Source organism: Nyctibius grandis, chromosome 2 (genome assembly GCF_013368605.1).
Source record: "Nyctibius grandis isolate bNycGra1 chromosome 2, bNycGra1.pri, whole genome shotgun sequence".
NCBI lineage: Eukaryota > Metazoa > Chordata > Aves > Nyctibiiformes > Nyctibiidae > Nyctibius > Nyctibius grandis.
In genome coordinates, this window is record NC_090659.1 from 69,893,720 (window position 1) to 69,912,817 (window position 19,098).

Consider the following 19,098-nt stretch of genomic DNA (forward strand, 5'->3'; position numbering starts at 1 on the left):
TTTAGGGAAAATATTTGATTTCATAGAATCATAGAATCATAGAATGGTTTGGGTTGGAAGGGACCTTAAAGATCATCTAGTTCCAACCCCCCTGCCACAAGCAGGGACACCTTTCCTCTAGACCAGGTAGCTCAAAGCCTCATCCAGCCTGGCCTTGAACACTGCCAGGGAGGGGGCAGCCACAACTTCTCTGGGCAACCTGTTCCAGTGTCTCACCACCCTCACAGTCAAGAATTTCTTCCTAATATCTAATCTAAATCTACCCTCTTTCAGTTTAAAAATATTCCCCCTCGTTCTGTCACTACTTGCCTTTGTGAAAAGCCCCTCTCCTGCTTTCCTACAAGCCCCCTTCAGATACTGTAAGGCTGCTATGAGGTCTCCCCGGAGCCTTCTCTTCTCCAGGCTGAAAAGCACCAACTCTCTCAGCCTGTCTTCATAGGAGAGGTGCTCCAGCCCTCTGATCATCTTCGTGGTCCTCCTCTGGACTCGTTCCAACAGCTCCATGTCCTTCTTATGTTGTGGGCCCCAGAGCTGGACACAGTACTCCAGGTGGGGTCTCATGAAAGCAGAGTAAAGGGGCAGAATCACCTCCCTTGACCTGCTGGCCATCCTTCTTTTGATGCAGCCCTGGATGCGGTTGACCTTCTGGGCTGCAAGCACGCACTGCTGACTCATGTTGAGCTTCTCGGCAACAATCACCCCCAAGTCCTTCTCCTCAGGGCTGGTCTCAATCCATTCTCCGCCCAGCCGGTATTTGTGCTTGAGATTGCCCCAACCCACATGCAGGACCTTGCACTTGGCCTTGTTGAACTTCATGCGGTTCGCACAGGCCCACCTCTCAAGCCTGTCAAGGTCCCTCTGGATGGCATCCCTTCCCTCCAGCATGTCGACCACACCACACAGCTTGGTGTCATCGGCAAACTTGCTGAGGGTGCACTCAATCCCACTGTCCATGTTGCCGACAAAGATGTTAAACAGGACGGGTCCCAATACAGACCCCTGAGGAACGCCACTCATCACTGGAGTCCACTTGGACATTGAGCCGTTGACCGTAACTCTTTGAGTGCGACCATCCAGCCAATTCTTTATCCACTGAGTGGTCCATCCGTCAAGTCCATGTCTCTCCAATTTAGAGAGAAGGATGTCGTGTGGGACAGTGTCAAATGCTTTGCACAAGTCCAGGTAGATTACATCGGTTACTCTTCCCCTATCCACCAGTGCTGTAACCCTGTCGTAGAAGGCCACCAAATTTGTCAGACATAATTTGGCCTTGGTGAAGCCATGTTGGCTGTCACCAATCACCTCCTTGATTTCCATGTGCCTCAGTATAGTTTCCAAGAGGATCTGCTCCATGATCTTGCCAGGCACAGAGGTGAGACTCACAGGCCTGTAGTTGCCCGGGTCTTCCTTTTTCCCCTTCTTGAAGATGGGGGTTATGTTTCCCCTTTTCCAGTCAGTGGGAACTTCACTGGATGGCCACGACTTCTCAAAAATGATGGATAGCGGCTTAGCAACTTCATCCGCCAGTTCCCTCAGGACCTGTGGATGCACCTCATCATTATTTCTTTTGCATTTAAAGAAAAACAACATGTTAATGCAAAATACTCTTTTTTTCATATGCTCTTAATACATTACTTTGTGATTCAGACTGCAAACTTATTTCTTAAGACAATTTCAAGGTATTGTAAAGCCTCTCAGAGTCTTTGTGAAACATTTGTGCAAAGATTTTGTGATTGCATACTTCCAGCAAACACGTTTCCCATGAGTCTCTGAACTGAGCAGGTTCCCATTATAAGACATATGAGAAGGTTAATGTCTTTTCTGAACCCAGTGCCCTCCTGAACAGTATGACTGGACTCGCAACCATTGTATGGATTAGGGAGAATTGCATCCCCTTCATATCTCATAATATGACTTAGTATGTGTTTGTGCCTCTTTTGTGGGCATGTGGCTTGTATCATGGCAACTCAGAGGTCGATATTAATATGAAGATAAGATCAGAAATCCATATTACAGCACACTGACTTGTCAAGAAAGAATCATAGAATCATAGAATCATAGAATGGTTTGGGTTGGAAGGGACCTTAAAGATCATCCAGTTCCAACCCCCCTGCCACAGGCAGGGACACCTTTCCTCTAGACCAGGTTGCTCAAAGCCTCATCCAACCTGGTTTTCACCAACTTACAGCATGCCTAGATAAAAAAAGGTAATTTAGAGGAGAGGAATGGGAACAGAAAATATAGTAACATGCCGGAGATGAAATGTAAAACCTTACTGTATTCCTACATCTTACATAGCTCTTTGCTAGAAGCTTGATGCCAACCTTATATTATGACATTCAGCCTATGTTCTGCCTCCATCTGTGATGTACCTGTCAGTAACACATGGAGTACAAGATTTATGTAACTTTACCTGTCTTAGAGATAAACATCCAGAACAAGTCATCTAGGCTTCCTCTAAGTCAAAGAAATGAGAAGGGCAACAGCCATCCAATCTGACCTTGAATGTTTCCAGGGATGGGGAATCTACTACCTCTCTAGGCAACCTGTTCCAGTGTTTCACCATTCTCACCATAAAAAATCTCTTCCTTATGTCTAGTCTGAAGGTAGTGCTGCTGCAGGTGGAGATTCCAAGAAGTTTTAAGGACACATGGTAAATCCCAGATGCACTGCAGTCAGTGGGAGATGTTATCTTATCATTCAGAAGACAAAAGAGACAGCAGGAATGACCCGACCAAAAAATATGGCAAGCGAGGAACTGTGGAAAAGCTGAATGTGCAGTGAAGAGTGCCTTTACTTGCATTGAACCTAATTTAATGATAATGTAAATTAGACTTCTGTAAGCCTCAGCCTACTGTAGGGAGTGCAATGTGATGGTTGTCTGTGTTGGATGTGCTCAAGATGGGCAGACAAAATCAGTGTTATATGACACCAAGGAGCTTATAAGCAGTGACTGATGGTTTAGGAGAAAGGAGAAAAAGAAACAACAGAGCAAAAAACCAGAAAATAATTTCTTGGCCTAACATCACCAAAGAATAGCATCAAAACTTGAGAAATAACACTAAAATCTGGACTTCCCTGAAGGTATGTGTGAGATGTGATTAGACCTTGCTTAACTATAGATTTGCTTATTTGTATCAGACCCAGAGATGATCTGCTCTATCCTGTAGAGCTTGTAAGCTCCTTATTGGCTAATTCAGTGTACTTAGTTTATACTTTGAAGTGATATGCAATAACTTCTTGCCCTACCTACACAAATTCTTTATCCTGCCACCTTTAAGGATCAGCTGGCGAGTGAGCTGAAAGTACTCCCTCAGTCAGCCAGCCCTGTTGGTCACTGGCCATGGCCTTAATTTGGCAAAAGCAAATGGAAGTTGCTGCCAGTAAGTCTTAGTAATACATTGGGGTGAGGAAAATCAATACATGGGGCTTTGATGGCTTTCATTATTCTCCTGCCTGCACAGTGGCAACATGAACAGCTTTAGTAAGAATTAGGTTCTCCATCCTGAAGTGGTTACAGGGATGGATGCTTTTCATGTGTCCCTTACCATAACTCCATCTCATGTAACATTTCTTATCCATTAAGTCTATGGTATGGTACTGGAAAAACAGTGCATCAGAAATGCACAAAAGAAAATAAAGATACAGCCAAAAATAGCAAAGTTTTTAAAAAGAATTGTTCCTCACTGCTGAATTCTCATTGATAATATTTTAACAAGCAAATACATAATAAAAGATGAGTCAAATAGTGAAAAACGTTATAACTAGGCCTCTTTGAAAAAGGCATAATTTATAGATTTACACATATCACAAGTAGCTATTAAAATATATTAGAACACCTAGGAAGAAGTTTTAAATTAAAAAAATAGACAAGAGACCCAGAAAAAAATGCAAGAAACAAAAAGAAACAACGCTTTTTCAAAATATATCTAAAAATCTGAATGTTGATATATGCTAAAGCCAGGAATTACTGTAAACCTTATGCTTTTTTTAACTGTGTTGAAAATGAGTATAAGATAATTAAAATTATAATTCTTTCTATACATATGAAGTTTCAGAAAAAAATAAGTCAAAAAATGAAATGTTTTCTACAAGACCTTAAAAATAGTAGTTTCAAAACTTGAGAAATTTAAATAAGCTTGAATAATAATTTTTCACTGACACGGTTCTTTCTTTTTACAGATCTTTCTAAATTAAAGAGAACTTTTCACAGTAAGAAAAGTACTTTGCTACATAATTCATAAAGAAGATGTTTGGGACAACAGTAGTAACATCTGAAAATGACTTTTTAAAAGAATATGAAACAGTTAATATGAAATGTTAAAAATACATTTAAGAAAAATAAAATTTCTTTTAAACACTGTAGTTTCTTTTCATACCTCACTGACTGCATAACATGACAGCATGTTCTTTGTGCTTTAGTTACCAAAAAGCACTTAAAGGGTGGACTTAATGTATGCCTGTACATATTAAGGAATAGATGTGTTCATAATAAAGGTTAAAGCAGTTAGTTACATTCAAATCTTGTTGGCTTTATGTGCATGGTCGCTATGGTAAAAGTCTTTATTCTTGGACAATGGTGAAAATCACTCCAGTGGATAGAAGCATAATGGTTCGTGGGTGCAGAAGAGGTGTTGCTCGTTGCATGTTAAGCTTTGACCAGAAACCTTTGTTGATAGGTGCCTGAAACAAGAGAATGCATTCTACTTTCTGCTGAGACTGTTCAAGAGAGTAATGTATTCTTGTGACTTGCATATCATCCTTTTTCCATGCAGAGATCCAAGTGATGAGAAATAATACCCTTAAAGCATTTCTGCCAACTCAGGTGTCCTCACTGAGAGATTTCTAAGAATGTATAAAGTTGAGACGAATAAACAGATCGGCTTTAGGTGTGGTAAGTAACTAAGCTGTGTCAAAAATCTGCAGTGTTTCTCCCTAGACGTTCATGTTGAGGGAGCACATCACAGCTTCTTTCTTGGTTATTTACCAGAGTTTCTTTCTGAAGAAAAAGAAAGAGAGCAAAATATTATGTGCACTTCATAATATTTACATGCATGGAATAGTATCTCATTTCAACATATAATAGGGTTACAGTCAGTGTACATAGAAAAAACAGGAAAATGAGAAATGCTCCTAGGTCCCTCATTTAGAAATTTGTAGCTGAAGAGTGATGAATAGGAATGTCCTTGCAGACAGTGAGTTTGAGGGTATACAAGTGTCAAGTATTTACTCAGTTATTAAGTGCTTGTCCTTTTCTTCAAAGGGCTGGACAGTGAAGACAATACAAGATCAGAACCTTTGAGAATCAGGCACCTGTACATAACTGAAGATGTATAATTGAATTGAATTACAACTGCATTCACAATGTTCATTGGGAATGTGAATTAAATGAAAAGAATGAAAATCTGTAAAAAAAAAAAGCTTTGAAATTTTTTCTTCTTTTCTGACTGTAGTTAGAGTCAGTGGCCAGGAACTAGATTTTGCAGTGAGAGTAAGATGTTTCTAGGATAATTAAAAGAAGTAGAAGGAGATCTAGTATATGTAGACAACTGTTATCAGAAGGCTGCTGGAATACCGGCAAGACAACAGGACTTACTCAGAACAGGCAAAAAAAATATCATGCAGAAAATGGAATATAAACTTTATGATAAGAAGGTTAAGAAGCAGTCAATTTAGTTTATCGAACAGAAGACCTGGAAGTGATTGAGTATTGGTGCAAAAGTTATTAGTAATGCAGGGTTTTTCAATAGTCTCCAGCGGACAGGAAAAGATTTCCCAACTAGTACCTTAAGTTAGGTAGATTCAATTTTGGATTAAAATGCAAATTTATAAATGCAAAGGTAATTTATTTTTGGGTAAGTTGCTTAAGAAAAATGAAAACCAATTTTTTTTTTAATGAAGTGAGATTTAGAAAGAGAATAAGTTAACTGTGAAATCTTTTTAAAACATAATGTTTATTTCTGCATCTGGAAGTTTTTAGAGGTTTGGTGGTCACTTTATAGCTTTGAACTATATAAAATTTATGACACATAGATTAAAGAGCCAACAAAACACAATTTTAGATAATGCATAATGGGTCTAATTCTATTAAACTGTTCCACTCTGAAGCGTACCCCTTGTGTAAAAGAAGAGTATCTGGAAGTGTAACTTATCAGATCTGTTGTCTTCATTTTATTAAAAAAAAAAATGATGTTATGACTGAAGGGCTTCAGAAGAAATATACTCTGGAGGGAGGGGGAAAGGGAATTGAATTGCTCACAATCAGCAGAATTCTTAACTAAATTCTAATGGAAAAGGCATATTTCTGCTAGCCCATTGTCTACAGTTTCTGCTTTGTTTTGCACTGTGCATCGCATCAGAGATAATAGGATTTAGAAGTTTTTTTCTCAGAATATAATTTGAATAGTGTAATGACAGCCCATAAGAGAGAACTTGATCTGAAGAATCTTTGACACAGATGATGAAGCAAAACCTCAAGTTTCTTGGATCTTAGGCTTAATTTGAACAAATGTTTATTAGGAAAAAAAATCTTGATAAACAAAGCAGTACGTTCTAGAATAACATCGGGAGAAAAATGTGTACTCACTCAATAACAGAATGATTTTTAATTAGTCACCTTCCAAAATCCTTCTTAATTTGGATATCACGAATACCAGATACCCTTAGCTGGCCTCATTTCTGTTATTTATGCACCTTATCCCATTCTGTATTCATCCAATATTGGCTTCAGGCATGGGAAATATTAGGCAGTTAGTTAGGGCAGCAGACTGCCAAGGTAACAAAGTGAACATGGATCAGTTGTGTATTTTGTCTGTATGAAAGCAAATGAAGTTGCAGTTGCTGCTCATGAAAGTGTGAGATTGAACAATGATTCCTACAGTTGTAAGGAAAAAAAAAAACATGAAACAAGAGAAAAGAAGAAAAGAGAGTAAAGGGCCTTTTGATGTTTTTCCCTACTGATAGCGATTACACAGCCCTGTTCTTCAGGGGTCAGGGGTCTGTCTCAACTCTTCATAATTTTATTTTTTTTTCTTTTGTTTTCTTTTCCTTGTTCTCTTTTTATCTCAATGCTTTTCATAAACAACCTAGCTTCTGCTCCTTTTGGTGCAGTAAAATTTACTTTTGCTTATACAGCTGAGAAACTTTGAGTGAGGTCTTCCTTGGTTGTTCATTCATATGTAGAAATCATCTTTGTATGAGTGACTTGATCTGGCCTAGCTTTTTAATTTCCCACCATGTTATTCCTATATCTTATAAAGTAACAAATAGGCTTGGAGCTGACCACTGTAACTGGAGAGAAAGACCTTGAATTTATAATGGATAGTTTTGTGAAAATATTAGCTCATTGCCTACCAGAAAACAAAAAAGAAACTGGAAGTTGGGAATTGCTAGTAAGAATACCATTACACCTTTTTATACCTAATGTACACCCAGACCTTGATTACTCTTCTCTCTTTGGGTCCCATTATTTCAAGGGATATAGAAATGAGAAAGTATGAAAAAAAGATATGAAAAATGCTAGCATTTCTTCTGTAAATGTCGGATATACACCTCACTTAGAAAGCAGTAGTCATAGGCAGGCTGTGTATCTGTACAGCCTCTGTGCATTAAGTAATTGGATTGGATGTATTGATAGCTTACTAAAATACAGAAGATACAGAATGCACCTCTGGTAAGCATATTTGTAAATGCTAATGATTTTTTTAGTTCCCATATATATTGCTTAGGACAACAGCTAATCTCCTTTTCAAATTATTGGTATACCATCACAAAACCTGTTATCCAGGTTTGTGATACAAACTATATACTGGCTGTATAGACTATCCTTCCTGTTTTGCCTTCAAGTATGTATTCATCTTTATTCTTACGCTAGATTCCTGTTTTCCTACTCTCCATCACAAAGTCATACACATCAAAAATGTGTTTGTATAATCTTGGCATGAGCCAATTCATTCCATTAAAGACAAACTGAGCTCTTTATCTTTAAGCTATAAGTGAATTAAATTTAACATACATTTTTATTCTGTCTTGTTTATTCTTCACCTTCTCCCAAAATAAACATTTCCAAGAATGATCTTATATCTTGTTTGCCTTATATTTTCCCAGGATAAAACTGCGTTCAGTAGGAACTTTTAACTTATTTTCCTAATGAACAAACAGCTAAAGATTACTAAACCAGTCATTAATTAATCTAAACTACTATTATAATCAGGGAGAATTCAGCCAATACAGTTGTCAATTCTGAGGGCTTTTTTCCTTTCCAGATGTAAATGCCTCTTGCCAGATGAGCTAGATTGCTTTCTAGTCTCCACTGTCAGTACTGAGAAGGAACTTGATCCATTTGTCTAAATATAGGTTGCTAGTGTTATTTGTGATGTCTTGGGATGTCTGGGACATCTGCAGAGGGCCAGCAGGTATGATCCAGGGAGATCTGCACTCTATGGACCAGCAGCCAGAAGCCAGACAGGATACCCTGAGGCATCTTTTCATGGAGCTGTTTACATTTAGGTAACAGATTCTTCCCTCAGCTCTCCACTGAATTGTAATAAAACCTTAGACACCTTTGCACAGAAGTATCTTAAACCTTAAAAAAAGATTTTTAGTGTGATTTGGGAGACTGTAAGGTATTTTATACTCCCTTCACCTGGTGCTCCAGATGGCTGTGGATCTCCTGTATGTTCTTTGTCAAGTCTGTCAAACTCATGCAGGTACTATGGATTTCTCACAGTGTCTCATATTGTACTAGATGCCTAGTTTTAACTACTGAATTAATAAGTTTAGGACATTAATATTCTATAAAACTTAAAGGATTTAATAGCACACCTGCTTTTTACTGGCTATCACAGATGCTTTGAAGGAAGATTAAAAAAATGGACAATGCATAGGTATGAAAAAATCTTTTCACGTCCACTCCAGTCTCAAATTTTTCACTTGTAGTGATTGCTTCATAAGCTTTTGAGTGAGATCAATATATGTCTCCTAAATCGTAACTTAAAATGAGACAAGCTTCTCTTCTTCTTTTTTTCTTCTTTTCCTCCAGTAATTAATTCTTTATTGTACACATGGTACCCTGTTTGCACTCACCTTCATTTAGATTTGATGCTGGCCTGCTTACTACAGCTTTATTCAAATCCAAGTGCTCTTGGTATTTTTCTTGTTATTATACAGAGGAACCAATTTAACTACATGTAAAATTTGCTGGAATACCTGCCACTCCTAACACCACCCACACATGACAGAAATGTACTGCAGAAAGCTACAGTTTAGATGCTTTAGTCAAACTGAATAGATATTTTTTATATTCCTTGCTGCCCATAGAAGCAACAAAGGATTCCCTTTTCAGCCTTCAACATTTTTATCTAGGTGCATTATTTCTGCTCTTCTAAAACTTCCTGGAGCTTCAATACAGAGTGATTAGCAACTTAAAAGTTCACATTTACCCTCATATTTTTAGAGCACCCAAGTGCAGGATGGGAGGGCTCACCTATGTTCTTGTGGTAAAATATTTCATAGTCTGTTTATTCCATCGAGGAGGATGTTATGTCATAGCACTACTAACGTGGGCAAGGGGATATGAAGCACCCATGCTGTATGAACCTATTTTTAGATTTCTCAATGAACCATCTAAAGTGAAGGAGGATACAAAGAGGAAAATATTCCAGGATGTGTGTTTCACTACTGTTTATTATAAGGTAAATTATTTACTTAGGCTACTAAAATAGTGATTGTATTTATTAAGCTCTGCCAGTAGGGCTCTCTCTTGCATTATATTTGAATTCAATAAGGACATTTTCATTTTGTATATATAGTTTCCTTTTTTTTTTAGGTAATTTTACCCCTGAAATGATAAAACACTAGTCCTAGTTATGGAACCTATTAGCCGAAGAATTAGAGCATCTTCATATTCAGAGTTCTGATAGGAAGGTATTTCTAAGATATTTCCTTTTTAAGTGATTTGGTTCCTGTTTAGTAGAGAAGTGCATATGCAGTTAATGCCCAAGACTTTTAACTGCAATGTCTCTTAGGAAATTTAAATAGCTGAGGTTGTAAAGTTTTACTATTTGCCACTGAAGTCTCAAAATCTTAATGTATAGTTCCAAGAAGCAGAGATCCTGATGGTGCTCCAGATCCCACATCTATCCCAGGACAGACAGATATTATGTCTCTACCTTGAATCTGTGTTGGGACGAGACTCAAGTACAGGGCATTACTCCATGTCTTATGGTTCCTACTGGAAAGAAACCCAAGCCAGTATATAGGTCCCCCATTCTGAACAGTCAGGGATCAGGACTACACCCATAACAAAACCCAGACCTATCTCCAGTTTATGCCTAATCATCTAGACCCTTAAATGGATGAGCAGCTAAGACTTTGGCATAAGCTAATCTTCAGGACCGATTTTAAGAGTCGTTGAGATAGAGGTGGGGTTTTTTTGCAGGCCAGCTTGCCCCATCTGTTACTCTTCTGTTGTTATTTTTGACAATTATTTCCCTGGAGTTTTGTAGGGATGCGAACATTCAGAATTCTCAAAGTCTGTCCTTCCTAAGCTTTTTTTTTTTTTTAGACAGACATCTGTTTTCTTTTTATGGGCTATATGCATCCCAATCAACATGCAACACATTTTAGTTGTTGCGTTTATTCCAACATCATAAAAAGAGCTTTCAACCCAGCATTTTAGAAGAGACATTTTCAAATCTGGTTACCTGTTCATGTTCTAGTTTACAATTGTATTAAGACACCTAGCAAGTCTTAGGACAGAATCCACAAACTTGAGCATCCAAGCAATGCTTTTGAAATCTAGTGCCTAAGGAGGGATTTAAGCAACTAGTTTTCAAAGTCTAAGATCGCAGACTTACATATAACCAAATATTTTATCTGTATTTCACAGCAACAAATCATCCAAGATTCAGCTCATCTAATTTAGATCAATTATGAATTAGATCAGAAAGTGATTCAGAGCACAGAATAAGATCAATATCTTCTTAGTAGTTTCTAGATTTTTCCATTGACTGAAGACAGATCCTGAATGGCTGCCTCTGAGGCAACTCAAGATAAAATACATTAATCCTTTCCTAAGTGACCACATTGCGAGTACATTTAAAAATTGAAAGCCTGTGCCAAAATTTCTTTTAAATACTGGATATAATATAATGCAACAGGGTAAATGAAGATTGAACCACGACTTAAGTTAATTCTGCATCAGTAGGCACTCTGGAGATTCTTAATTCTTTGCCTTTGCTTTTAATTTCCTGTTAACAATCATATCTGTGACCAAGATCCAAAAATGAAAAAATACTGATAGAAAGGCTATTATTGAAGAATTTCCAGCTGTGAATGGAATCAGACCAGAAATACTAGTCTTTTATTAGTATTATTATTATTTCAATAAAGTGAAATGAAAAACAATGTAGTCTTCTCAGAGTTTTTCTAATGGGAAGAAATCCAAGTTCTGATAAAATATGGACCTTTATTCAACCAAAACAAAATTGAGTACATCTTGCCTCACAGCCTTCTGCCATGGAATACTGAACATAGGCTGAATAACACTGATCAAAATGAGTTTCCATGTAAGTCACAAAACTTTGTAACATATCAGACAGCTCTAGCAGAACCTGAAGAGGAGAGAGTTAAGACTTTTTATTTAAATTTTTCCCCTCTCCACATCAGTGCTGCACAATGCCAGCATTCACTTACGATTCATTTGTTTATATCCCAGTTAATTCATTTCTACCAAGATCAATATGCTGTGCTAAAGACAGCAACAACAAAACCCAACAGAAATCCCACAGTAAATTCCATTTAAGAAAACCGTCTTCTTTGTAAAATAACAAGATCATTTATAAAGACTGTCTCTGTAAAAGTCATGTGATCAGTATTTAAGGGAATATGTGGATAGCTAAGGGTGTACATAGTGAAATTGTGGAAGAAATGTAAAATATGTAAATTGCCCTTCTGTACTTATTTATTAACATTAGTTATTTCTAGCATTTCATGACTGCATTTTTTGTTAGTAGAACCCTATATAAAAATTGGTATATGTTTGGTTGAGTAAATCCATATTCATTCAGTAACAGTTTACACTTGCAAAACTATCTGCTTAGAGAATTGCAGGTTTGCTGGAAATAACAGAGGAGGAAGGAGGACAACAGTAAGGCAGAGAATGTCCTTGCCAATTTATCACTCTTCTGCTTTTTTAGTATTAAAAAACAAAAAGCCTTGGGTGGTGGAGGATAATCTGGCATAGCTTCATAAATTTCACATGTAAATTCATGACCATTTGCACTTCTGCCAGAAATATGCACAGAATCATGAGTGATATTCATGTTAGAAATTCTTTTCTAGAAATGAGGTACATGAGCAATTAGCATGATTAACCATTCCAATTTAGTTTGTCATCTGCTCACACCTTTAATAATATGCTTTCTACCACCAGGGATCCATATATTGATAGACTGTTTTTTTTTCAAAGTACTTGTTCTCTGAGAGGTATGTAATTGCAGTCAAAAGACAAAAAAAAAAAACAAACTAGAAAATCACAGAATCACAGAATGTTAGGGTTTGGAAGGGACCTCGAAAGATCTTCTAGTCCAATCCCCCTGCTGGAGCAGCATTACCTAGATCATGTCACACAGGAACGCGACCAGGCGGGTTTTGAATGTCTCCAGAGAAGGAGACTCCACAACCTCTCTGGGCAGCCTGTTCCAGTGTTCAGTTACCCTCACTGTAAAGAAGTTTTTCCTCCTATTTATGTGGAACCTCCTGTGTTCCAGCTTGCACTCGTTGCCCCTTGTCCTGTCAATGGATGTCACTGAGAAGAGCCTGGCTCCATCCTCATGACACTTGCCCTTTCCATATTTGTAAACATTAATGAGGTCACCCCTCATGTTCAGCACCAGGCAGTTGATTAGTTGTTCACTGATAAATGATATCTAGATGGCATTTAAATAAGAATTTTAGTAGTTGGAACTACTAAAAAGAATTTACAGTAGTTGGAACTGTAAAAATTGTGGTTAAATTTGCATTTTTTCTGCAGAAAGGTGTTGGTAGATTAGGGTACGGCGACTGGAAAAGCTCGGGCTTTAACGGAAAGGTAGGCGTGGCAAAAGGAGCAGGAAGTGCAAGTATCGCACGAGTTCGTACGAGACAAGACGACTATATAAGGCTGTTGCACAGTTAAATAAACGCCATTTGTTGCATCCTCACATTGGTGTTTGTGCTCAATGGCCCTGGGGTGCGGATAGCCTCAGGCCAGCCAGCAACTGAACGGAGCTTGCCACAGACAAGCGGCAACAAATGGTAAGGTCACTACCGTACACTATTGACTCTCCAAGTGACCTTACAACTTCTCGGATGGATTTAACTTCACAGATATTTGGTTCCGGGCCTAGTGCTGTAGTAAATAGTTTCAGTTTTATCAAGACTGTTCAAATCCTGTTTTAGAAATTAAATTGCTTTCAATTCTGTCCATGGCCTTTCTCTGCCTTGTGTCTAGCACTTCAAAGCTCAAAGTTGATACCAACTTAAGACATATCATCCTTCTCATAGTGAAAATCAGCTACAATATGTTGCTAATTGCCTCTTATTTTATCACCAGAATTTACATTTAATGTGATTAATTTAAAGAGTCAAGATGTACTGTGAGTCCCCTAGCTGCTACTCCACAGGGCTTGGGTCTCCTTTAGGTTCTGTCTCACATTCTGTCTCATGCCCTGTCTTCTTTAGCTCCTCTCTGCTGGTCCAGCCATGTGTAGGTTTCAGATAGCCTAGGGCAACTTAGAATGGTGTTCTGGAAGCAATACTGAAGAAGCTGAGTCCCCTCCACGTCACTCATCTACTCTTGTAGATGTCCTTTGGAGTTCTATATAGAATTTATTCTTCAAAATCAAGATCTCCTTAAGGTTGTGACATTTGGGTGAAGCTCATGAGGAACCCCATTCCATGCTACTGTGGTAACTACAGAAGTGCAAAACACACCAACGACTTTTCATTTAATCTGTTTCTTTATTAAATGATTCTCAGTCTTTCATGTAGAGTTTACAACAGACCTTTTGTTTTCTTACCAGCTTCATTAAATATTTACCTTTTTGGTCTGTTGCCATATCCTTGACATAGCTATTATTGTCATTATTCTGGTTTTGAAGTCAGGGAGTAAAAGTTACTGTTAACAGAACAGATTGACAATGCCATGGTAAAAACCAAACCAAACTAAACCAAAACAAAAAACAAAACAAAACAACAAAGCAACTCTAGTGGTTAGATATTGCAGAAAAGTAGTTTGATGAGGAAATAATACAATGTCAGGAAGATAGCTTTTAATATATGGTTATAAAAGACTCTATTTGAAGAAGATAATAATTCAAGTGACAGGGAAAAAAAAAAACAAAAAACAAACAAACAACTAACAAAGAAACAAAAAATAAACCCAGAAATCCCAGGAATGGTATATATAAAGAACTTGGAGACCAGATATAATTGAGAAATAATCAGGCAACAAGATTATCAATAAAAAGATAAATGAGGAGAGAATTGGTTTATTGTTCTATCAACCCTTAGATCAAAGGTGTTTAAGAGAGATTCATTTATTATTCTTCAACTAAAATGTGCAACTTTTATCTAAAACCAGCTCTCTATAGGATAAGAATATTTAGAGTTTTTCTAAAGAAAAACTATGACCAAATGAGATATAATATCCTCAAAATCCTCAGGAAAGGTACCAAATTTCTTTCCCTTAAATTTCTCTTTTCTTGATGATATATTTAAAAAACTGAAAGATTCTGATTTTCTATAATATGTATCAAGTGGTTTTGATTTTCTTTTCCTTTTGGTCATTTACTGGTGGGAAAAAGGATATATTTTAATTTGTCCAGGAAAGACTTTTTTTCTATTATGAGTTTTCAAAGGTCTGAAAGAGACTTCAAACTAGTTAAAAGCCTTATTTATTATTCTAATACTTTCTGTATTAGTCAGAAAAATCTGAAAATCAAAATCATTATGGGCTATCTCATCCTTTTGAATTTTATTATAAAAAGTTGTTCAGTACATTATACTATCACCTCTTAAGTTTGCAAAGCAAAACACCCAGTTATTGACTTGGATATTTAATTATACTACCACCTTTGAAACACCAAGGAAACATTAGTGTTTTTTTTTTTTTTTGCCTTTTGAATTTACAAGATATGACAGAGGTCTACTAGGGCTGATTGTCTCTGTTTAGCCCATACCCAGGGCTAAACAATAAGCAGTTGTTCTGTCACCCAATGTCCCTTCCCCAACCAAGAAAGAGAATTGGGAAAAGAAGGGAGACTCATGAGATAAGCTTTAAACAGATTTAATAAAATAATGAAACCAATATCAATGTTAGTACAAAACACACAAAATTATACTTAGCCCAGAGGGTTGTGGCAAGTCACTCCAGGAGTGGCAATCACTGAGAAGGAGAAAGAGGAAGGAGAGAAAAGAGCAGAGAAAAGGAGGAGAGAGGAAAAGAAAGAAGAAGAAAAAAAAACTAACCACACCCCCCCCCCCCCAAAAACAAACAAACAAACAGACAAAACCCCAAAACAAACAAACAAAAAAACCACCCCTCCTCCTCAAGCTTTCACCTTTTATAGTGAACTTGAATGTTAATGATACAGAATACACCTGTAGGCCAGCCTGGGTCAGCTGCCCCAGATTTAACTGCTAATGGGCTTGATCACCATGGCTGGCCACAAACTGAAATAAAATCTAACAGAAACTTGATTCTATAAATTTTATCCCCACGAAACCAGGATGCTGATCTTTCTTGTATGGGCCTACCTGTTCCAGGTTTTAGATTCTGAGTAGACAGAAGCACCATGTGCAGTCAAAATTCAGGCACCACAGATCTAAAGAATAAAAAGATTTCAAACACATGTTTACTGTTGCCTGTGATAGGATTCTTCTCATCTAATTTTAGCCATCTAAAAGTCATGTGTCTAGTTGAAGTTATTGATGGAAGCTGCTTCCACTGGTAATGGAGAGAGAGAGGTATCTCCATCAAGTTGTTCATCCTTGTAGCACATGTAGGTGGAAGAAGTCATTCCCTGAAGGGTTATTCTGTTTCTTCATTAACTGTAGAAGAAATCTGAATAACTAGAGGAGAGATTTTTGGATACCTGAATTTCGGTGAGATAAATCCTTTTATTTTTTAATTGTCTCTCGACAGTATTTTTACTCTGTGTGCTTTTGGTTTTCTCTAGATAAAATATGAATCAGGGGCAATGTTATGTGAGCAAACTGATTAAAGGAAAGAAGAAAAAAAGCCTTCAAAGAATATTAATCAGCAATATGCAATTAGTGGCTATTTTCTAAAAGCTGGGTCTATTACTAGGACACAAAAAGCAGCTAAGAGATATTCAGATTCACTGGTGTTGTCTTCCTTGCTCCTTTGAGAGCAGGATTGAGTGCCTCTGCTAAAGGATAAGAAACCTATAATTACATTTTTTTTCTCAGTCTGTTATATCATACAAACAATTTTCTGTCTTGTACAGAAGCTCATTTTCTTTCAAAGACCAAAAATGATCATTAATCTCATTCAAAGCTTCTTTTTCAAGGGAATCTGAATTTAATCAGAAATGTTCAGTTTAACCAAAAGGAAGCAAACTTTTTGTTGCTTTTTTTTTTTTTCCATGAGAACTAAAGGATCATCATAACTTTTATATAAAAAAACATGAAATTGTGTGAGCAAGGTGTAAGTAAGGGGAAGTATGGAAAACTGTTTCTTTTCTGTTTCTGTGAAGGATGCAGTGCTTTGAAAGAAATTCTTCACATTTGTGAGCAGCAAAGTAGTGAACGAATTACCTGTATAACAAGAGTACTACATTTCTGTCATCTGTCTGCAACTGGCACTTATAGGAGACAGAAAGACAAAATGTATGTAGAAAATCAGGTCTAGGTCAAATTTCCATTGATATAGACCAAATGTAACTTTCCTTTATATCTAAGTCCTCTATGTATTTCACATGAGTTCTGCTGCTGAGTCTAATCCATGAATCAACCTTTTCAAAACACATAGTATTTCAATGATATTGGAAACTCTTTGACATATCTACATACAAAGCTTTAATGAAAAATTGTACAGACTTTCATAGAAGCCAGAAGGATTTATTGAAGTTTATGACAGTTCTTAAGAAATTACTGTAGAAAACCTGTAATTTAATAGAGAGTGCTATTATATTTCTATAGGTTTTAGAAATCTTTCCCAAAGAAGACATGCTGGAAAATACAATTCTCTATTATTTTCATAAGATGATTAAATATTTATAAATATGTCTTTTTTATGTCCTATAGGTTTTCCTCTAATTATTTTTTAAAAGTAATAGGTACCTCAGTTCTTAATGAAAGTTGGTTGTCTTTCAATTTCCTGTAATTGCTCTTAGCATCATTTCTTTTTTTTTTTTTTTTTTTGGGGGGGGTGGTGTATTTTTTCTCTCAATATCTGTATATTTCCATGGAAACACTGTTCCTTGACTGTTACATCTGCTGTGTTGTTTTTCTGTTGTTTGTTTTTGTTTTTGTTTTTTTTTCCTGGTGCTTTAGTATTTATATTTGCAGTGGAATTTTCTCAAAGTACATCTCATTGACTCATACAGGTATAACATCTTTCACTGCCACTGTCACATCCTTTTTAGATGGAGGGAACTGGTTCTGCCGCAATGTGCCTCAATAAGTTTTCCATTATCTATGAGGATACTGATGGTCTTTATTTACTTTTTGTCATTTCTTTAAAAAACTTTCAAAGTCCAGAATAATTCAAATCCTTCTTACACGCACAAAGTAGTCCATGAAAAAAAAAAAAAAGAGGTCAACATTTTATGGCAAGTTCAAAAAAACATTTCTTTGCAATATTTTACTATTTAAAAGTTTTGCTATATTAGCAGGATGTTAAAAGCCTTAATATCATCATGGTGTAATGCGACAATAATTTGATGTGATTGAACAACAATAATAGAACACAATAATATGATGTGATGGACAGTCATAGTTGTTTACATGTTATTTTGACAGGCCAGTCTATATAACTAGTGTTTCAAAGGACATCATATCAGAACACTTAGACTACATAGCTTCTCCCGAAACCTTAAGACGTGATTATAATAATCAGCTTACTGCTTTGCACTTGCTGGAAGCTGTTTGCTATTTCTATGGGTTCAAACTAGTACTGCTATGTCACCTCAAAGAATTTCAGATGACATTGCATCAGAATGAGAACATTTATTTGTAGAGTTTTTATATATTTATGCATTGACATAGAATGTATAAAAATGTAGCTTCTGAAAATACCTAGCAAGTAGGTTGGGGGTGCACAGGCAGCTGGGAGGGGACACAGCTGGGACAGCTGACCCCAACTGACCAAAAGGATATTCCATACCATATGACATCATGCTTAGCAATAAAAGCTGGGGGAAGAAGAAGGAAGGGAGGGACGTTTGGTTTTAGGGCATTTATCTTCCTAAGTAACCATTAGATGTGATGAAGCCCTGCTTCCCTGGAGATGGCTGGACACCTGCTTGCCAATGGGAAGTAGTGAATGAATTCCTTATTTTGCTTTTCTGCCTCTTCAAGGCCAGAGAAAAAGTTTTTTGTTTTTCATCATGCTCATCTGAAGAATGCATTTATATTTTCAAAGTGCATCCCTCCTGTATTTCATTTTAATAGGTTAAGAAAGAAAAACTTTTAATTTCTTCCTGTAAAACTGTCCATTTCTCAATTTTTACAGTAGCCCGCCTCAGTCCAATTTCAGTTCACCTTTCATAATCATGGCTGAGCTCTTTCAAGTGCCTTGTATACTCTAAATACAGCTGTCCTTTAACTGGAATTGTCTTTAGTGATGTAGGCCAAGATTGCTTTTACAAGTTCAAGACCCTGTATGAATCTGGAAAGACACCTGGATGCCAAGGTATATAAAATGATGCAAACATTGGAACTTTCACCCCTAACTTGTATGTAGACACCTTCATGTAGAGCTTTACATTTAGGTGTCTTAATTTTGAATGCATTAACACCTTTATTTTGGAAAAAAAAAAAAAAAGCTACTAAGTTTGCTGCAGAACACTATTGTTACTGTTAAGCAATGAC